Genomic DNA, 23,745 nt, shown 5'->3' on the forward strand with positions numbered 1-23,745 from the left:
TAATGACCGAAAGCTTTAATTGTGATTCTTTATCTTGTGCCTATTGGTGTCTGAGCATCTCCGCTATATGAAACGTAATTATTACTTAGGTTCCGTCGTAAGTAATACATGTGACATATTTCGGTTGGTCGTATTTCGGGGAAATAATAAATCTACAAAGGACATTTTTTATAAGTCATTCTTGTCTTATTTTAGTCTGCTGCTCAAATTCATGAGACCCATATTAATATGACTAGGAGGTGATACTTAAATACCGGGTGACCAAAAATTCAGTATAAGTTTGAAAACTGAATAAATCACGAAATAATGTAGATAGAAAGGTACAAATTAACACACATGCTTGGAATGACATGGAGTTTTATTAGAACCTAAAAAGATAAACGTTCAAAAAACGTCCGACAGACGGCGCTTCATCTGATCACAATAGCAATAATTAGCATAACAAAGTAAGACAAAGCGAAGATGATATTCTTTACAGGAAATGCTCAATATGTCCACCATCATTCCTCAACAACAGCTGTAGTCGAAGAATAATGTTGTGAACAGCACTGTAAAGCATGTCCAGAGTTATGTTGAGGCATTGGCGTCGGATGTTGTGTTTCAGCATCCCTAGAGATGTCGCTCGATCACGGTACACTTGCGACTTCAGGTAACCCCAAAGACAATAATCGCATGGACTGAGGTCTGGGGACTTGGGAGGCCAAATATGACAAAAGGGGCGGCTGAGCACACGATCATCACCAAACGACGCGCGCAAGAGATCTTTCACGCGTCTAGCAATATGGGGTGGAGCGCCATCCTGCATAAACATCGTACGTTCCAGCAGGTGTTTATCAACCAGGCTGGGGAAGATGCGATTCTTTAACATATCGGCGTACCTCTCATCCGTCACGGCAGCAGCTTTTTTTTTTGTTCTAATAAAACCCCATGTCATTCCAAGTATGTGTGTCAGTTTTTACATCTCTATCTACATTATTCCGTGGTTTATTAAGTTTTCAAATTTATACAGACTTTTTGATCACCCCGCATATAAACAAGAATGGTTGAAATGGTTCTGAGCACTATGGAACTTAATTTCTGAGGTCATCAGTACCCTAGAACCTAGAACTACTTAAACCTAAGTAAACTAAGGACATCACACACATCCGTGCTCGAGGCAGGGTTCGAACCTGCGACCGTAGCGGTCACGCGGTTCGAGACTGTAGCAACTAGAACCGCACGGCCACTCCGGCCGGCATATACAAGAATGGTCACAGGTTTGTTTGACTCATGGGAGAGCATCGTAGAAGTGCTGGAAACCCTGACTGGGTCAACAGTTGCAGAGAGACACCAAATATCCCACAAAAATTCTACTTCCAAAGCTTCAAAAAACCAACATTAACTGAAGAATACGTGACTACATTGCAGCCCCGCGCGTATTGTCCCACTACGGACGGATACCAATTAGAATAATTTTAGTGCACGCACAAGCATTCAGCCAATCATTATGCACGAGCGATATAAATGGACAGAAACCTTAAAACGTCTGGTGCAATCTTCCACGCTCTTCTCAGCTCTTTGGAGACTGTGTTGTTGTAGGTGTGCGACAGCAAAACGACTACGAGCTCCCGGGACGCCAGGTGTAAATTCCGGATTGGCGCGATACAAATGACAAGTTGAACAGGTGAGTGGGCGCGTTAGGCGGGAACGTGTGAGGGGTCCGGAGGGAGGTGTGGTGCAGCGGCCAGCTGAGCCCCGCGGGCAGCGGCGGCGGATCGATGCGGCAGGTGGTCGGCGCCGGCCGATCGCGCTCCGCCTGATATATTATTCCATTAGCCGGCTCGGCGACAGGCCCTGCGAGCCGGTGATTACCAGGGCTGATTACCCACGAGTCGTCCCTCCGTGTGCGTCGGAAGCGCCCCGCCGACCACACGACGGCCGGCGCCTGCTACGGCCTACACACATCGACAGCCGGCGGCGCGAGGCTTTCAGGCGGCGCGTGCCACACTCAGCGACAATTAGGAAGGCACACCACCACAGATCGAGATTCTAAACATACAACTTCCAATGTTCTACGAGCGTTGCCCAGAAAGTAATGCACAGCACTTTTTCCTCCACAAAATCTTTATTAAACATTATGAGAACAACACACACGAAAGAATGGTGTTTTATCTACCCACCATATTTCCCTACGTAATCTCCATTCCGTTCTATGGCCTTCCTATAGCGCGAAACAAGAGCGTGCGTGTCCTGTCGGTATCAGTCCTTGCTCTGGTGGTTCGAATGGCTCTGAGCACTATGGGACAACTTCTGAGGTCATCAGTCCCCTAGAACGTAGAACTACTTAAACCTAACTAACCTAAGGACATCACACAGGTCGGCCGGAGTGGCCGTGCGGTTCTAGGCGCTGCAGTCTTGAACCGAGCGACCGATACGTCCGCAGGTTGGAATCCTGCCTCGGGCATGGATGTGTGTGATGTCCTTAGGATAGTTAGGTTTAAGTAGTTCTAAGTTCCAGGCGTCTGATGACGTCAGAAGTTAAGTCGCATAGTGCTCAGAGCCGTTTGAACCATTTGACATCACACATATCCATGCCCGAATCAGGATTCGAACCTGCGACCGCAGCGGTCTCGCGGTTCCAGACTGTAGCGCCTAGAACCGCTTAGCCACTCCGTTGCCCTGCTGGCGGAGCCAGTGCTTCACTGTGTGGATCACCTCCTCATCGTCCTCAAAGTGTCTTCCATGAACGGCGTCCTTTAATAGCCCAAAGAAGTTCAAAATGGTTTAAATGGCTCTGAGCACTATGGGACTTAACATCTTAGGTCATCAGTCCCCTAGAACTTAGCACTACTTAAACCTAAGTTACCTAAGGACATCACACACTTCCATGCCCGAGGCAGGATTCGAACCTGCGACCGTAGCAGTCCCGCGGTTCCGAACTGCAGCGCCTAGAACCGCACGGCCACTGCGACCGGCCCCAAACAAGTGGAAGTCCGAGGGGGGGATAGCTCGGAGCTGTCAGGTGTGATAGCCGTGGATGGTCTCCCAGACCACTGTAAATCGTGGAGCTCCGCCGAACTGCCTTCTGATGACCTCACCCTCCGTGCCCAGAGGCTAATTGTACTTCTGTCAACAGCAGATGCTCCATAGACTTTGCACGAGCGTTTGTGAATATTCCCCACAGTTTCTTTCTCTGTGGTGAGAAATTTAAAGATGGCATGTTGCTTGTAACGTACATCATATACAGGCGCCATTTGGAAACTGTCCTGCAGCTACGCTGTCTGCTGGGAAGCGAGGAATCTCTGTGTGGTCACTCAGAAGACTTCACATAATACATACGTAACGTTTCGGTTTCGTAGCATTGTTCTCGGCTGAGAAAAAAATGACGTACATTACGACCGGGGAAACTCTCATATAATGCTTTTGTAAAAGCAGTATCTGACGCAGGCATTGCAGTTCCGTTACTGCTGGGAAGGCAGAAACTAATGCTGTTAATGGCCCGTCGACACCAAGATCTGTATGAAGGTGGTTGCAGTTTGTGCTTAAAGACATTGGCCATGGAACTTTCACATTACTTGACGATGGGAGTCTCAAGGAACGTCGACTTCCAATAGCCGTCGTTTTAGCTTCAAGACTTTTAACGCATTTTAATTGGTAGTGCGGCTCTGTCGTCCATGCGCATGTTTTTGCAGCACAGTATTTTATCACTACCTTGCACATGTATATGTGACTTTATGGTAGCTGCGAGGAGTCAAACTGAGCATGCTTATTCGTGAAAGAGGCAAGATGTATTAATTCACTGTCGTAAAACACTAACATGTACATGTGCACTGTTTATGTAAAAATAAATTAGTATTTTAGGCAACGGAGCAACTCAGTTGCGTAAGAGAAAGTATCTATATTATCTTAAATAATTGGAAATAATTTATACAAAAATTTTCTCATTTTTCAGAAAGCCCTACTCACACGAAGACAGAACAAAGAAGGTCTTCGAAAATGACAGATGCTGGGTCCACATTGACAGCAAAATTTGTCTAAAGAAATTTAGAGAAGAGGAAACCCAGAATTTCAATGGTAGAAGATGAACAACATTGAAACTTCCTGGCAGATTAAAAATGTGTGCCAGGCCGAGACTCGAACTCGGGACCTTTGCCTTTCGCGGGCAAGTGCTCTACCAACTGAGCTCCCCAAGCACGACTCACGCCCCGTCCTCACAGCTTTACTTCTGCCAGTACCTCGTCTCCTACCTTCCAAATTTTACAGAAGCTGTCCTGCGAACCCTGCAGAACTAGCACTCCTGAAAGAAAGGATATTGCGGAGACATGGCTTAGCCACAGCGTGGGGGATGGTTCCAGAATGAGATTTTCACTCTGGAGCGGTGTGTGCGCTGATATTAAACTACCTGGCAGATTAAAACTGTGTTCGGTTGAGCACTTCCCTCGAAAGGCAAAGGTCCCGAGTTCGAGTCTCGGCCCGGCACACAGTTTTAATCTTCCAGGAAGTTACATATCAGCGCACCCTCCGCTGCAGAGTGAAAATCTCATTCTGATGAACAACATTCTTTCTGAATATGAGACTAGCGATTCTGTCACAGCTTTAGCTTCAACCTCCGTTGCAGTATTCTCAGTGTTTACCATATGCGACGTGTTAAAACCAAGTGCCGGAATGAGGCTGATAGATGAGTACCCACACATCGCAGGTGGGGCTTTTATTGTCTCTCTCCATTCGGCCGAAATTTGCCACGTCAGTGTGCTGTTTGTCTCTTGGCACAGCATGTTGATTTCCTTTTTTGGTTCAAAGGGCTCTGAGCACTATGGGACTCAACTGCTGTGGTCATCAGTCCCCTAGAACTTAGAACTAATTAAACCTAACTAACCTAAGGACATCACATACATCCATGCCCGAGGCAGGATTCGAACCTGCGACCGTAGCAGCAGCGCGGCTCCGGACTGGAGCGCCTAGAACCGCACGACCACCGCGGCCGGCATTTCCTTTTTTAACTGACTGTTGGTGTAGGGGGTGAAGACATTTGAAGTTTGCCATACGAAACGCTTTTGCTATGGAAATGGATGACATGTGGCTGAGGAATATTATTTGGACGGAATAGACTCATTTTACTGTGCACAGTGCTGTGAATGCATTAAACAGTCGCATGTGGTTCTGCTCTTTCACACTTTGTGCTGGAACACCCACTGTACGCATATTTTGCAACTGTGCTATGTGGTTTCATAAGTTCCTTCACATTCTTGAACCTTTTTTCTTCCAGGGGATGACATCTTGCTGTCGTCTTACGTGTACAATGAAATCTGCATGTTATTAGGCCTCCTTGTGCATTATGGGGTTCCAGCTATGCTAGAACGTAACTGTGTTCACACCATTATTTTAATGCAGGATGGGGCGATATCACATGTCGCATGCCAAGTGAAAGATTTATTTTGAGAAAACGTTGGTAAGGGCAGCATCACCACTAGGCAATTGCCAGATGTATGGCCACCCAAATCCCTCGACCTACATTAATGTGACTTCTGGCTGTGGGGATATCTGAAACGTCGTGTGTACTGGGGATGTGTCCAGACACTTCCTGATCTGAAGGATAGCATACGACGACATATCGCTCTTATTACACCAGATATACGGTGGGCAGTTATCATAGATTTAACTTGCCATCATGTACCAATAAACATGCCAGAAATACAGTTATCACGTGTTTGATCGTTCCTCCCCATTTCCTGCACCCACACCGCATTCCAGTTGCATACAGTGCCATATTTTCGCCTGGTGGCAGAAAATGGAACTATTATTTTTTTTCAGCGTACTACGGGAGCTCACCGATTAATGAACATACCTACGTTCTTCCAGTGTCGTGCGATGTAGTATATGGCCTGTTCTGCAGTACTCGCTATACCGCCAGTGTAATTATAACCACCTGGTACTTGTGACTCTACTACGAGGGTTTTCCTCGTCTCACAAATGGCTATTAACACGGTTCGAAACACCATCACGATCAAGTGAGGGCTCAGCAGTAAACAGCACGATTTGGGCGAAATCTAGTCGATCAATAAATTGTTGGAGCAATCATTGACACAATGCGATCCTTGGTGCAAAGCCAGTCACAGGCATTGGATGGACTCGTTGTGGGTGACATTGGTGTAATTGTTGTTCGTGGAATATTCGCCACACGCTAGTCTGTACAGCACTCATTTCACGTGCTGCACGACGAGTACTCGTAGTGGGCTGCGCTGCAACGTGTTCCAGTAGCTGCCCTTCAAAATCGGATGTGTGAGTGGTCCCCATGTTGCCAGATCCCTTTCTTCTGCTTTCCAATGAAACTGTCTCCCGCATTCGTAGCGGCGGATGATGCCTGTTAGGAAATCATTCCTTCTACAGCCTTTCCGCAGCGAGAGCATTGCAGTGTACTACCCCACAGACAAGATGCATGTCAGTAATTTCTGCGAAACTGTGCCTTTTCTGCTCCCTCGTATTGCAGTGTACGCCTCTGAATAGCACTGAGTGATGAATGGGTCTGTCATTGATTCAAAGGATGTTATGTCATGGAACAATGTAAATACGATACGACGGAGCCACATTGTGGACTAGTGAAGTAAACAAAACCTGCATCATGACCTCCTAGTAATCAGGCTCGTCCTCCATGTTTCCTTGCGGGAAATAATGAACTGAATGTAGATAAACAGCAGAGTAAGTATAAACTTGTGTGCATGTTAGTTGTAAATAAGCTGGTAAAAAGTAACGCTACACCAAGCTGTAGACATGTTTACTTCCATATCTCCTTAAACTGGCTTCCCCGACCCCAGATTTCCTACCTCAAATTGGTCTGCGGAGCATTCTCTATGTTCTCTTACATTCTTGCACATTCTGACGGAAACGTCCGGCATACAAATCACGGTAGTGTCGCGTACGTGCCGGCCTCGGTGGCCGTGCGGTTCTAGCGCTGCAGTCCGGAACCGCGGGGCTGCTGCGGTCGCAGGTTCGAATCCTGCCTCGGGCATGGATGTGTGTGGTGTCCTTAGGTTAGTTAGGTTCAAGTAGCTCTAAGTTCTAGGGGACTGATGACCTAAGATGTTAAGTCCCATAATGCTCAGAGCCATTTGAACCATTTTTTTGTCGCGTACGCAAGGTATAAAAGGGCGGGGCCCTGGCGAAGCTGTCATTTGTACTAAGGTGATTTACGTGAGACTGATTCCGACTTGAGTATGGCCACACAGCTGTGAATTAATCGACTTTGAAGCCGGCCGGAGTGGCTGTGCGGTTCTAGGCGCTACAGTCTGGAACCGAGCGACCACTACGGTCGCACATTCGAACCTGCCTCTGGCATGGATGTGTGTGATGTCCTTAGGTTAGATAGGTTTAATTAGTTCTAAGTTGTAGGCGACTGATGACCTCAGAAGATAAGTCGCATAGTGCTCAGAGCCATTTGAGCGGAATAGTAGCTGGATTTGGTGCATGGGACTTTCCATTTCGGAAATCATTAGAGAATTCAATATTCCGAGATCCACAGTGTCAAGAGTGTGTCCAGAATACAAAATATCAGGCATTACGTATCTCCACGGACAACGAAGTGGCCTACAGCTTTCACTTAACGACAGAGAGCAACAGCGAAGAATTGTTAGTGCTAACAGACAAGTGACACTGCGAGAAATAACTGCAGACGTATAACGAACGTATGCTTTAGGACAGTGCTGCGATATCTGGAATTAACTGGCTATGGCAGCAGAAGATCGATGTTAGTGCCTTTGCTAATAGCACGACATCGTCTTCAGCGCATCTTATGGGCGCGCGGCCATATCGGTTGGACCCTAGACGACTGGAAAACCGTAGCCTGGCCAGAATAGTCCGGGTTTTAGTTGGTGAGAGCTGTTGGTAGTGTCGGAGTGTGGCGCAAACCCCACGAAGCCATGGACTCAAGTTATCATTAAGTCACCGTACAAGCTGGTGGTGGCTCCATAACGCAGATCATTGACTGTAAATGATTCTGTTCGGCTGCTTGGAGACTTAGAGACGATTTTCAACGATTCCATGTTGGAATTTTTATGGATTGCAATACACCATGTCACCTCGCCACAGTTGTTAGCAAGTGGTTTGAAGAACATTCTGGACACTTGGAGCGAATGATTTGGCCATCCAGATGGCCCGGACATTAATGGGACATAATTGAGAGGTTCGTTCTTGCCCGAAATCCTGCACCGGCAACACTTACTCAGTTCTGGACACCTATAGAAGCAGCATGGCTCCCAACGAGTTGCTGAGTCGCCGGCCGCGGTGGACGAGCGGTTCTAGGCGCTTCAGTCCGGAACTGCTACGGTCGCAAATTGGAATCCTTCCTCGGGCATGGATGTGTGCCATGTCCTTAGATTACGTTTAAGTAGTTCTAAGTCTAGAGGACTGGTGACGCCCATGAGACATCGAGTTGCTGCACTTCGCCAGGCTAGTGTCGGTCTGACATCATAGTGGGAGGTGCCACATGACTTTTGTCACCTGAGTGTAGCGGAGCATTTAGAACAGTTGTGTGTCAGCTTGCCTTAGAAGAGGGTACAACGATCCTTTGACACCATTCCCAACGGAATCAGAGCACGTTTCCACTACTAAGTGGGTGCAATGCTACAGTAACAAGTGGACTCGAGGTCTTCCTGGATTTGCCTCGACTTTGGAATCACTGTAACAACATCACATACCGTATCAACCCGCGAAATTTCGTTTGGTGACCTCCTCCTGTTGTGGGTGCTTCACTTGTGGCCTCTGGCGGAATCGTTCTCTCACCGAATCACTGGCTACTGACGTGTATTCCAGGAGCAGACGCCGCAGCCGCGCCGCTGCGGTTCTTTAGCCCGACTGTCGGTTTCCGTGGCGGCGCCGAGGGAGAGTGTGAAAAGCCATTTCCCGGCCGGCGCCGGCGGGTCGGCTGCCGTGCGCGCTATCGGCGGCCAGGCGGCGGTGTCGATAGCAGCGTTAGTAGCGCCAGCGCGGCCACGGGCCCGCTTCGCCTCGCCTCACCTCGCCACGCCTCGCGTGCTAATTGCTTCATTAAGGCGGCCCTTGTCGCTGCCAGCGAGCAGTCGTTAAGGCCCTCCCGTGCCCAAACACCGCCGCAGCAGCGACGGGCAAGCGCCGCCCGTGGAAAACATGCATCCCACTGCAGCACGGCACAAAAAGAGGACAGCGTCCGGTCCCTTTTTTTTGGCCAGTATAGCTTAGCCTGGCCGTACGAACGTTCCTCTCACTCTCTCACTCCACCTCCCCACCACACTCTCTCTCTGCCATTCTATCTCCCCCTCTATGGCTCCTGGAATAATTTGCTCGTTCGTTTAAATGTATCTGAAATGTGAACTTTTCCGTGAGTGTGAGAGAGATCTAGCAGATGCTTCTCACTTCCTCTTGTAAACTGTTCATTGGCCTTCTTTCTTTCTTTTGCTTGCGCCTTCTTCCCGCGAAGACGCAGGGTCGGCATGGTTAATCGGATTTGGCTACGTAAATTTAAGAGGTGGCCGGATGCTCTTCCTGCCGCCACCCCATACCCCTGGGATGGAATTAGTGTACCCCAACTGTCGGTGTCTAGTGTAATCCAGGGAATAGTGCGAATGTGTTCTGATGTCTGCGAGCCGTGTAATTGCGGCGGCACGTGGGGACCAGCCCGATATTCACCCAGTGGAATGTAGAAAACCGCCTAAAAATCACATCCAATCAGGCCAGCACACAGACCTCCATCGTTAAGCCTCCGGGCGGATTCGATTCGGGGCCGGCGCGCCTACCCGAGTCCAGAAAGCAGCGCATTAGCGCTCTCGGCTATCCTGGTGGGTGTTGGTTGGCCTTCGCCACCTGCTAAATGTCCGTGAAAACAACTGACCTTTCGGAAAGAAATGCACCATTGTTTTCTTTTGGTTTCCATATTTGTCAAATAAAAATCTGGGGCAGCACTCCTCATATTCTTCCTGATCCAACTACTGTGAGAATACAATTTGACTACCGACATCAAAGAGGTAGATTATTAAAAGGAAGACGGGGATGTCTCAGTACATGCACTGTGATCGAGACAATCCCCTGCAGTAGCTAAAAATCAATTAGGTTTCATTTCTAGCAGTAATATCAGTGTGAACAGAGCAGAAAAAATTGCAACCACATTTGTAATTATATCCTTCTAAGACAATTTAGATAGACCATTTGATACTCGTAACAGGTCGAGCAACAACCAAGTCAGACGTTGTTGAAATAATAATTTTCCGTTTGTTTGAGGTAATATTCGGATTGTCATAAGCAATAGACTCATAAAGGTTTTCTGAATCATCATTAACAAGGAGATGCAGGGCAAACCTATGAACATATACAAGAAGAAAAGTGGAATTCTTCACTCGCAGTGCTGTTTTCTGTGTGAGGTTGACTGATCCAGCGTACATCTAAGCAGCAGGCGCATGGCACGATAACCAGTTAACAGAAGTGGCCTCCAGACTGCGCAAGTACATGAGTGAAGCGGTGTTACAAGTCACTAACGGAGGTACAAAGAAATAATTCTGCTAATAATTAAGATGATACATAAAAGAATAAATATTTGACGATATAAAAATGTAACACAACACAAAAAGGTGTTAAAAATATCGTATATATGAATAACAGTGTACTACGAAGACGACTGTTATAAATGAATAATAGTATAGATGCTTGGTATACACTGATTTCTTACATTTACTGCTTGTCTACTACTTGTTTGTAGTTTTCGCATTCTCCCTTATTTATTCACTAATTTCGTAATAAGGTAAGAGACCGATACGTCCATAGTTACCTGGTAGAAGATTTGCAGGTATGGTTTACTACATATGCTAAGGGATATCGCCTCAGAAAGGACAGCGAATACAATTACATATCCTACAAATGACACCGCTGCAAGACGACATGTAATACTCCGCTATGGTATAGAGCAAATAGGCCGCACAGAACATGTAACTAGGACCTCAGTACCTTAGACTTCTGTGTTTGTTGTAATCTCAAAAGTGAAGTGCATAGCACTCTCGTTAATATGATTGAAGAAGTGGAACACCCAAGTGTATGCTTAACCCCTCCCTTTACACACATGGCTGAAGTGTAAATTGGAAAACATGTAACGCCGTAATGTAGTGTTCTATTTCCTGTTAAAACACACTATGCAGTCGCCGTACGAGTGTTTTAGCCACACACTCGGTGTTACTTTGCCACACTTCTGCACAGTGAGAGTTTCGGTGCCACTCAAGTTCCGCCGTTATTCGCAACGCAACTCGTTTCGGAATTGTAAAGTTGATGCCTCAGTCTGTAAATCGAAAACAATGAAGTAATTGCGTGCCATGAACGATGTCTCGCTCGGTGCTAATCTTCCCTCGTCGTTGCAGTTCGGACGTCGGAGCATTCAAACAATGCTCCACCAGATTAAAATTCATTCGTACAGGCTTCAGTCTGTGCAACAGCTGAATCTGAAGATGCTGAAAAGAGTAAGTTTTTTGGGTTCTGATGCCGCATCACTATCAACTGAATGCTACAGAGTGTGTCGTCTAACTGCAACATTTGTGACTAACTGCAAGATGAAGTCGATAAGGATGAAAACTGTGTTTAAAACGTTAGTTTGTATAATGAAGCCAGTTTTCAATTATGTAGATATGTGAGTAATCAGAAATTCCATTACTGGTCTCAATATCTGGTCAGTTTAATCAGAATCAGTCACGCAGTACCAAAGCTGTCGTATGGAGTTCACTGTCCTGTCATTGGTATATAGTCTCCTAATTTTTTGAGGATATACGGGACGCTCCTGTCACTGTGACGTCTAAATGTTGTTCAACGTGTTAGAGGTTTTGACTCCACAAAGTCCACGCATTTCCAAATTCCGCCAGTCGGGGGATGAGCTTTCAACAGGATGGAGACACATTAAAGGATACAGGACTGTCTATGGCTGTAGAAAGACTTTTGTCTGTGCATCGTGTTAATGCTGAGGCTTGCTAAAATCACTTGTCCACAGCAGTCTCTACAGACTTGAGTTTTTTTGCTGATAGTATGCGGACATCTGAAGATAGTCGTGTACCACGCGAGATGTAGAGGCCTACTTCAGTTTCTGACGCAGAAACAGGAAAAAAATCGCCAACATACGTCATTACGCATGTCGCCGCCATACACAAAAGCAACACATGTTGAGTACGTGCTACAAAATGGACAACATTCGACAAATGTAACGTTTAAAAAGCGCTGCCTCATGCAATATCCAGTCCTGATCTACATATTTTGTACCACCAATAAAGATTCGTAAAGTTGCTTCACTTTTTTTTGTAATTATTTCACAATTTCCCATTTGTGTGAGACACTGTGTAGTAGAAAGTGGTGATAGCCCAAGAAACACTCCATCGAAAACCCGGAATAAACAGAAAGCTCGAATGTCGCATCAGGTGAGCTTTTGTTGCTGCAGATTTTTCGTGCTGATGTTTCGTCACGTACCACGTCGCTGTGCAGCTTAACCGCAACTGCTGCCGGGAATCTTGGCGACGCTTGCTTCTCGGCTGTGACTACAGCACTCTGTCTGTGTGTGTGTGTGTGTATGTGTGTGTGTGTGTGTGTGCGCCATAGCGCGACGTGCCGCTGTGGTGCTGCGGAACGTCCGCCCCCGGCACCGCCCGCGCCTTCCCTCCCACCCCCACCTCCGCCCCCAACTGCCTCCGCATCCGCCTTCCGCTCGGGTGGCAGCTCGTGGGAATGCTCCGCAGCTGCCGGGAACAGGTAGCGGCGCCTCCCGCGGAGAGAGCCGCTTGCGCATCCCCCAAACCCTGCTGCCGCCGGTAGTTATCAAGTCTAATGAGCTCATCCACTCCGGTGTTATTACCATAACGTTAATGAAACTCCGCCTGTTGTAAAATAATATTTGTTTCCATTCCCTCTCCCTACTTTGCATATCGGCCTCTGTGTCCATTCGTGCTGCGGTCAGTGATATTTTACTTTTTTTCGTGACACAGGACACCAGCTACAGACGTTCAATGACGGCATCCACATATAAACAGTGAAGAAAAGTTCACACACCTGGACTTGTCAGCGCAACTGAAAACTGTTTGTAACAAATTTTTTCCCCCTTCAATTTGGCTACGTCCTACCTGTAGGGCAAGAATCGTACATTATAGCACAATTCGGATTCGTATGTAGCACATAATCTGATGCAAAATCAAGCACAGAAGTAATGTAGTTGTGTAATGTTTGTGATTAATCTGGACGTACTGTTGTTGATAATTCTTCCGGGTTTTATGGCCGTGGTCCATGGAATTCTTCTGTTCCTAACGTTTCGTTTAATACTACGTTCGACATCCTCAGAGGTATGGCTGGTCCTGCTGAGTCCTGGGGCGTCGGAGAGCGGCCTAAATACCGAGGAAAGTGGGCATGGTCTAGCTTGCACATAGTAGCAGAGAGATAAAATGTAACTATTGATAGTACTCCGTCATAGAAGTAATGTAGTTGTGTAATGTTTGTGATTAATCTGGACGTACTGTTGTTGATAATTCTTCCGGGTTTTATGGCCGTGGTCCATGGAATTCTTCTGTTCCTAACGTTTCGTTTAATACTACGTTCGACATCCTCAGAGGTATGGCTGGTCCTGCTGAGTCCTGGGGCGTCGGAGAGCGGCCTAAATACCGAGGAAAGTGGGCATGGTCTAGCTTGCACATAGTAGCAGAGAGATAAAATGTAACTATTGATAGTACTCCGTCATAGATAAAAATCACTTATCGATTCTGTAACGCTTAATTTCAAGGCCTCTTCTTTTCTATTAAAATTATCTTCATGTTTATAAATTTCAATAGCCTCCCAATACAGTCGTGGATAATAGTTCGTGGTAGCACTTAAAACTGTAGTTTCAGAAAACTTAACAGCATGGTCACGTGACCGAATTACATGTTCCGCAACGGCCGATTTATCTATTTTTCCCAGTCGGCAAAGAATTTTATGCTCCTTTACTCCCGTATTCACACTTCTTTTCGTAGTACCAATATAGACCTTGCCACAAGTACACGGAATTTTACACACACCGCTAGATGATAATGGTGGCCTTATACAGAACGAAGTACTCGTCCTATTTTTCTGGTAGGTTTGAATACCAGTTTCACTTTATGTTTCAGCAAAATTTTGCCGATTCGATCTGTAACCTTACTAATAAAATGTAAATACACCGTGTTCTTCCATTGCTGTGTACCATCCTTGTCCTTTGGCCTGCTGTAATTAGGTCTTAAAACTCTATTAATTTCTTTGTTTGAATACCTATTCTTTTCGAAGGCCTGTTTCAGATGATTCAGTTCCGTATCCAGATGTTCCGGCGTACAAATCCGTTTTGCCCTGTCCACCAAACTTTTGATTACACCTCTTTTTTTCTTGTGGGCGATGATTGGAGTATCTATCAGTATGTGTGCTCTTCCGAAACAGTTTATGTTTTAGACTGCCATCGGTCTGTCTCATGACTAACACATCGAGAAACGAAATAGCCTGGTCTTTTTCCACTTCAATGGCAAACTAAATTTCAGGGTTCATGCTATTAAGATAATAAAAAAAATCGTCTAAGGTTTTTTTACCGTGTGTCCAAACCACGAATGTGACGCCTACATAACGATACCAAGAACATGGTTTCTTATTTACTTTATTCAACGCTAATTGTTCAAATTTCTCCATGTAGAAATTGGCAATCGAAGGGCTCAACTGGTTACCCATGGCAACACCATCCACTTGCTCATAAAACTCCTCATCCCACTGAAACTGGCTAGATGCGAGACAGTTTCTGAACAGAGCGGTCAAATCTTCAGGGAAAACTTCCGTTATGTAAACCATAACTTCATTGACCGGAATCATAGTAAACAGAGATACAATATCAGAACTGACCAGAATGTCTTGAGGAGCCAAGGTTAGACCTTCAATTTTCTCAATTAAATGACGTGAATCCCTTACCAATGTATGATTGTAGAAGAGTAGCTGGATACCTAGATATTTGATAAGTAGGGGAATCAATCGCACTAACAATGGGTCTCAGAGGGAGATTTATTTTGTGAATTTTATTTAATCATCGTATGATTAAAGTGGACGTACCTATGAGAAGTACGTATTAAGCAGTGGAAGATCGGGAAAGGTAAACAGGGGTAGACGAAGCAGGAGATTAGTGGAGGTTGTCAAATTAAACGTCTTTCATCAGTCAAATTTCCAAGCTTATTTTGTTTGGTAACCAGTTTCAGCGTTTTACTACGTCATCTTGAGGTCCCTGACCGCCCTGTAGAATGTACCTAGGTCGATTCTTCCTACACGTCATTCAGGGACCTGAAGACGGCGTAGTAAAACGCTGATACTGGTTGCCAAGTAAAATAAGCTTGGAAATCTAACGGCTGAAAGGTATTTAACTTGACATCTTCTCTCGAGCAGCCGTGTCCCGCCACCATCTCTAAAAAGATGGACATACAGGGAGATTAGTAGGCTTGTCGAGTTGCGGTTTTTTATTATGGCGAAATGGGCAGTCCTCAAGATGCAACAGGCAATGCGGGAAATGTCTGCAGTTGTAGGTAAGAGGACACTGTGAACGCTTAAGAGAAAAGGTCACCATCAAACCTGGAATAATGAAGACAATTCTACTTTTGTTCCTTTTTAAATTTTAGCAATGGTAACCATTTTGCATAAGGATGTCGGTAACTCGCTTTTCTTTTTTCTTTTTTTTTCATTTCTTGAGTTATCAGTCTTCTGACTGGTTTGATGCGGCACTCCTAAAGGTCTCTCCTACGCTAACCTCTTTATCTCAGAGTAGCACTTGCACTCAACGATATCAAATAGCCAGCCGGTGTGGCCGTGCGGTTCTAGGCGCTACAGTCTGCAACCGCGGGACCACTACGGTCGCAGGTTCGAATCCTGCCTCGGGCATGGATGTGTGTGATGTCCTTGGGTTAGTTAGGTTTAAGTAGTTCGAAGTTCTAGGGGACTGATGACCTCAGAAGTTAAGTCCCATACTGCTCAGAGCCATTTTTGATGTCAAATATTTGTTGGATGTAATTCAATCTCTGTCTTCCTCTACAGTTTCTACCCGTTACAGTTCCATCCGGAAGAATGGAGGTAGCCCCTTTGTTCAGCTGCGTGGCCTGATGCTCAACAGCTTCACCTCTACTCCCGCGTACACTTGTCACTCCTGTGATGCACCACAGTTGCCTCTGCGTCTCCTTTAGGTAGCGCCATTTTGCTATGCACGGTATACTTCCCGCAGGGCGGCTCGCGGACAGTTTACAGACATAGCCATTTCGAAACTGCTTCCACCCTTGTCCAGAAAATCAACCGTTATACCCTTTTGCATGTCAGATAGATCGCTCCGCTTCAAAATGGTTCAGATGGCTCTCACCACTATGGGACTTAACATCTGAGGTCATCAGTCGCCTAGATCTTAGAACTACTTAAACCCAGCTATCCTAAGGGCATCCCACACATCCTTGCCCAATGCAGGATTCCAATCTGCGACTGTAGCAGCAGCGCGGTTCCGGACTGAAGCGCCTAGAACCACTCGGCCACAGCAACCAGCCGCTCCGTTTCCACATTATAACAACAACTGCACTGTTTCCCGCGTACGTCCGACACGCTTTATATACCCTCCTCTGCTAGTACTGCCATTTGCCCTCTGTGAGCGGTTATTGCACGTTGACGCCGCATATAGGCGGTGGTCACATTAATGTGACTGAGTTGTGTATATTAGATCCCTTTTGCTGGCGCTCTCACCGAGTCCGAACTTAACAGATCTTGCACGCCCAGCACTGGTAAGATGTTAGTTTGGGTCGTAAATTCAAAATCACCATTTTACATACACATCCACAAAGGCAGATCTCCACGATCCGAGTGACTGCAGCTCTAATATAGAGAAGCCAGACTAAGGCGTAATAAGCCCGCATTTTTGAACCATAACAGCGTGGAGGGTAAAAATCGTAGAGGGAAACCAAGAGATAAATACACTAAGCAGATTCAGAAGGATGTAGGTTGCTGTAAGTACTGGGAGATGAAGAAGCTTGCACAGGATTGGGTAGCATGGAGAGCTGCAGCAAACCAGTCTCAGGACTGAAGACCACAACAACAACAACAACAACAACAACTGTTTAAGCCTACATTTCAGTACCATTTCCACCGATAGGTGACAGTCTACGTGAAATGAGATGGCCTCCTATCGAAAATGTTCGGATTATAACTTCATACCTACATAACATTCATCCAGCCTTATCAAAAGTATGAGTTTATGTAATTCCAGCTTCTACATAATTCGACCAATGTCTTTAACATTTCCTTAACGTTTGTTCACACTAACCTAACGGAAGTCAACGAACGACAGAGACTGGATTCGGCCGAACGTTGGTCGCTACTGCAGTGACGTTCGGCTTGTGATCCACATGAAACGGAGGGCATTGGGCCAACTTATTCGGACGTGTGGAATCTAGTAGGCTCTTATTACTTGCCGGAGTGGCTACCGGTTTCTTAGTATTATAAAGTAGCGTTTTTATAACAATTTCACAGGTCGATATTATGAGGGAAGAAGAGGATTTAGCAGTCGTCGCACGTGTAGGATTTATTTTCCTGCAAAAATCTGATCATCAGAAAATGAAGGAGAAGAAGAAGAAACCACATTGGTGGACGACCTCTTTTTTAAAAAGCAGGAAGCCGTGTGATTAGGACAAAAATGTAGGAAGCAACGTGGTAGGACAAAACTAATGTCTATAGTATAGCTCAATTGGAATGTGGACTATTTCATAATTTTTACCTTAATGAAAGCTATAGATTTCGAACTATTATTGATTGTGTAGGCCCTAAAGTTTCCAAGGATAACATCTCTTTTAGGAGAAGTGTACCTTCAGCAGATAATTGACACTCACTCCCAGATTTATTTGTTTCTCTTTGTCAAATAGCTCTGAGCATCTGAGGTCATCAGTCCCCTAGAACGTAGAACTACTTAAACCCAATTAACCTAAGGACATCACACACATACATGCCCGAGGCAGGATTCGAACCTGCGACCGTAGCGGTCGCGCGGTTACAGACTGAAGCGCCTAGAACCGCTCGGCCACTCCGGCCGGCTCTCTTCGTCGAACACGGCGAGAAGATCTCAAGAAAGACACTATTTCCTTTTTGACATCATATACATCACTTTCTAAGAGCTGCATTATTGCCCACCAAATTTCTATTATTTCCGGTTTGTTTCTATAGTCGCAGTTTGTAGGGGCCCATAAACATTCCGATTCATGATAAAGCTCTCTCATATATAATGCTCTCTCCATATTCCGCTTTATACTCCAGTACTTTTAAAAGTAATAAATACTCACCCTTAGCAAGAGGAGGCATTGCTTGTAGTGGAAACAAGGACTTTTAACATTAAGTTTTCCAGGACAGCCACAACTGGCACTCGCTATGTTTTACTCACTAGTTTCGCTCTTTAGTTTAACAGCCAACCATTGCACTTCAAACTGTAAATTAAAGAATTCTGATAACGCTCTTGATATAGTAAAGAGCGAAACCGGTCAGTAAAACATGCTAAGTACGCCTGTTGGTTGTCCTGAAAAACTGAAATACACACCTGTTCTAGAGATATAACAAATCTCCACTGAACCAACGAATATGCGAACCGGCGTCCATACTAGGAGAGGGGTACCAACTCCAGCCTACCGCCATCGCTTTTATGTTGCCCCAGTTCACGAACCGCAACGAAGGCTGCTTCGTTGGCTCCTAATTGCCACCCGTTCACACTAAGCAAGTATCGGCCAACGAAACGGGTGGCTCTCGTTTGCTGTCCTTCGTTGGCCTAGTGTGTATACGCCATTAGGCCACCAAAAAAATGGTTCAAATGGCTCTGAGCTCTATGGGACTTAACATCTGTGGTCAGCAGTCCCCTAGAACTTAGAACTACTTAAACCTAACTATCCTAAGGACATCACACACATCCACGCCCGAGGCAGGATTCGAACCTGCGACCGTAGTAGTCGCGCGGTTCCGGACTGAGCATTAGGCCACATTTCACTGCCAGAACACTCTACCGCGATTACCATCTTGCGCCGGTACCTGGTAAGGCATAGAGAGTAAGCTGACAAGGGAACGTCACGGTATGTTCCCGCGCAAGTTATATTCATACATAGTGCATGTAATAGTGTAGCAAAGTATACATACACCATAAAAACTGTAGCTGCAATTCACTGTTAGAAAAAGAGACATCCGTCGTCAAACTTACGATAAGAGTATTGTAAATATTGTTTATTACAGAAATGGATTGGAAGGTTGAAAACTTATGGTAAGGTTCACAATGATTCAAATGGCTCTGAGCACTATGGGACTTAACTGCTGTGATCATCAGTCCCTTGAACAGAACTACTTAAACCTAACTAACCTAAAGACATCATAAACACCCATGCCCGAGGCAGGATTCGAACCTGCAACCACAGCGGTCGCGTGGTTCCAGACTGTAGCGCCTAGAACCGCTCGGGCACTCCGGCCGGCTGTGGTAAGGACTATGGTACCAAACTACCGAGTTCATCGGTCCCTAGGCTTACGCACTACTTAATCTAACTTAAGCTAACTTACGCTAAGGACAACATACACACACACACACACACACACACACACACACACACACACACACACACACACACACATACCCGAGGGAGAACTTTAACCTCCGACAGGTGGAACAAATGGATTATTTCATGCCAATAGTCTATAGTACGACATGAAACATTCCATAACAGAGTTTGTTTACTTCACTGCACTGTCGGAGGCAAAAAGATGTGCAAGTCAGCAATAACGGCATGGTCAGAGCAATGACAGTTCGCGCGATGTGCACATTTGATTAAAGCAGGTCGGTCACGGTTCTCATAGAAACACCATTCCGTTAATCCTTCATCAAAGCATTACTCCAAGGGTGTCTGCAATACATCAGGGAAGTGTTTGGTGTAGTTGCATTAAGAAGAAGGTGCAAATTTGTTAATCTCGAGAATCGTTCTGCCGAGAACTAGAAATACACAAACGATTTAGGGTGTAAGGTGTGGTTTCTGTGCCATATGTTCGTGTCATTCTCAGAAGTAACCATAAATGTATTTGTCCTAAGTTTCAGAAAATTTCTGTAAGGACGGAAGGAGGAAGCGTCGGAGGTTCCACAATGACTGAGCTCTTTGCTGCAGTAAACTTCCTGTTGAATTTAACTTCAGGAAATGGGGAGTTGTATATTTCGTTATCTCTATTGGCTGTCCTGATCAAAAGAAGTCCTTTCGTTATTTTTTTATGTTGCCACGTTACCTCCTCTAGCAAGATTTTAAATTCCTCTTGGTCATAATAGGAGATTTGTTAGCAATCACCTTGACATTCGGTAAATTTATATCCATAATTGTAGGAAAATGGCTGGTGGGCTCCGATAGAAGGACGTACAAATGAGTGAGAAGCGTACCATCCTTCACAATCCCAGGCATTATCACATAAGGATGTGTGGTTGCCGCTTTGGATAGTCCGGGTCTTTATCCAATCTTGACTGGTCTGCAGTAATTACTTGAGCTTTTTCCTCTATGAGAGACCTGATTTCTCTCACGGACTAATGAACTTCTTGTTGAATATCGGCATACCCTTCAACCAACCGCTTGCTGACTTTGTGGGTTATTATGCGACAGGCAATTTTATTCTTAAAATTAATATTTCTTTATCCACTAGTTAGAGGCTCTGAGCTGCAGTGAACTGTGAGAGTCATTCTCTTCTTTGTTTTCAGCGCCCAGAGTCTCAATGTGCGGTCACGTATTATTGTCTCTTTACTATAAAATGATCCCTTACTACATGATTTGTAATATACAGCATAAATTTTGGATTTGACGAATGACGTTGTCTTAGCCTGTTTTCAACGTTTTGTAGCACAGTCTTACGCTTTATTTTCCTTTTCTGTGGCAACACTGTTGCAATTTTCAGTCCCAGCATCGTGTCAGCTGCTAGTCCAGGAGACAGAGATGAGGAAGATCAACATTTCTTCTTTTTCTTGTCCGTATCTTGTGCGCATCAGCGAGTTATCCTCATGGAAACTTTAATTTCTTGGAAGTGTTTTCTGATAAGGTGAACCGCCCATTGTGACGTTGCTTTATCCCTCTCTGCCTTTTCATGTGTAAAAGTGTAGCAACCTATGCTATTAAGCAACCTCTTGTGTCAACTCTTACTTTCCATGTTCATAAATAAGAAACTCTTCTCCTATAGGCACATCGTCTACAATACCAAAGTACTCCACCTACAGTTTCCAATTACTGCCTGTCTCGCTGCCCAGAGTGAAACACTTACTAACTCTGTGAACACACTTCCACGCCACAAAAATAATATGATATAGTCTAGCAGCAAACACACACTAATCTGACGTACCGTGAGAACTGCACTGCTTGTAGATCGATACGTAAATGAAGGGCTTTACCAGAGCGGAGAAACGCATTATTCCCTCTCGTGTAAATACTGTTGCAACATAGCAGGTAAAACTTTACAGAGGGTTTTACTTTCTATTCAGTAGAAAAACAAAATAGCGTAACGTCCCCTTGTGAGATGGGCGAAGACACGCACAAGAGATGAAATTACATCTACTCCAACATTTTGGTTGGTCGCAGGTTCGAATCCTGCCTCGGGTATGGATGTGTGTGATGTCTTTAGGTAAGTTAGGTTTAAGTAGTTCTAAGTTCTAAAGGACTGATGACCACAGCAGTTAAGTCCCATAGTGCTCAGACCCATTTGACCCATTTTGACCAACATTTTGGTGACCCACCCTCTGTCATACAGGTAAACCACTGGCCATTAAAATTGGTACACCACGAAGATGACGTGCTAAAGACGCGAAATTTAACCGACAGTAAGGAGATGCTGTGATATGCAAATGATTAGCTTTTCAGAGCATTCCCACAAGGTTGGCGCCGGTGGTGACACCTACAACGTGCTGACATGAGGAAAGTTTCCAATCGATTTCTCATACACAAACAGCAGTTGACCGGCGTTGCTTGGTGAAACGTTGTTGTGATGCCTCGTATAAGGAGGAAAAATGCGTACCATCACGTTTCCGACTTTGGAAAAGGTCGGATTGTAGCCTATCGCGATTGCGGTTTATCGTATCGCGACACTGCTGCTCGTGTTGGTCGAGATCCAATGACTGTTAGCAGAATATATAATCGGTCGGTTGGAGGATAATACGGAACGCCGTGCTGGATCCCAGCGGCCGTGTATCACTAACAGTCTAGATCACAGGCATCTTATCCGCATGGCTATAACGGATCGTGCAGCTACGTCTCGATCCCTGAGCCAACAGATAAGTACGTTTGAAAGACAACAACCATCTGTGCGAACAGTTAGACGACGTCTGCAGCAGCATAGACTATCAGCTCGGAGACCATGGCTGCGGTTACCCCTGACGCTGCATCACAGACAGGAGCGCCTACGATGGTGTACTCATTGACGAACCTGGGTGCACGAATGGCAAAGCGTCATTTTTCCTGATGAATCCAGGTTCTGTTTATAGCATCATTATGGTCGCATCCGTGTTTGGCGATATCGCGGTGAACGCACATTGGAAACGTGTATTCGTCATCGCCATACTTACGTATCACCCGGCGTGATGGTATGGTGTGCCATTGGTTACACGTCTCGGTCACGTCTTGTTCGCACTGACGGCACTTTGAACAGTGGACGTTACATTTCAGATGTGTTCTGACCCGTGGCTCTACCCTTCATTCGATCCCTGCAAAACCCTACATTTCAGCCGGATAATACACGACCGCATTTTGCAAGTTCTTTACGGGACTTTCTGGATACAGAAAATGTTCTACTGCTGCACTGGCCTGCACATGATCCAGATCTCTCACCAATTGAAAACGTATGGTCAATGGTGGCCGAGCAACTGGCTCGTCACAATACGCCAGTCACTACTCTTGATGACCTGTGGTATCGTGTTGAAGCTGCATGGGCACCTCTACCTGTACACGCCATCCAAGCTGTGTTTGACTCAATGCCCAGGCGTATCAAAGCCGTTATTATGGCCATAGGTGGTTGTTCTGGGTACTGATTTCTCAGGTTCTATGCACCCAAATTGCGTGAAAATGTAATCACACGTCAGTTCTAGTGTAAAATATTTGTCCAATGAATACCCGTTTATCATCTGCATTTCTTCTTGGTGTAGCAATTTTAATGGCCAGTAGTGTAATTTTATTATACTCTCCACGACAACTACCGTGACGTACCCTAGTGAGATGGGTGATGACACGCACAGGAAACGGCATTACATCTACTCCAACATTTTGGTGACGCACCCTGTGTCATACAGCTACCTGAGACTCACTGAGAGATCAGCGAGTAGGCGAGAATGTCGCCTGTTCCAGAATAACAATTGCCGCCTAACCCATTCTGAACAAACATGACTGCAGCAAATACACTTTTCTGTACATCACATACTAAATCAACGATCCGCTCATGGGCATGGACTTTTATCTTTCACTTGGGATACCTGCTATCTGCGCTGTAGGTTCCGTGAACGGTCTGAGGCTGAGACGGGCATTACGTTCGCTGTCACTTATGCGCACCATGAATATTACCGGCCGTGTTCCAGCATCCGCCCTAACTTAGTGGAGCTTATGCTGTAAACCTGGCCCGCCTCTGAGGGTGATAGCTTCCCTCCTAACTGGTGTAATGTGACACCCCCACCGCCGTCCCTAGCGAATCTCGTGATTAGGCTGATGGTGCTTGTGGGTGGCTCTATGGCATCCCCCACGTTATTCAATCTGCACA

Source organism: Schistocerca piceifrons, chromosome 7 (genome assembly GCF_021461385.2).
Source record: "Schistocerca piceifrons isolate TAMUIC-IGC-003096 chromosome 7, iqSchPice1.1, whole genome shotgun sequence".
In the NCBI taxonomy this organism is placed as follows: Eukaryota; Metazoa; Arthropoda; class Insecta; order Orthoptera; family Acrididae; genus Schistocerca; species Schistocerca piceifrons.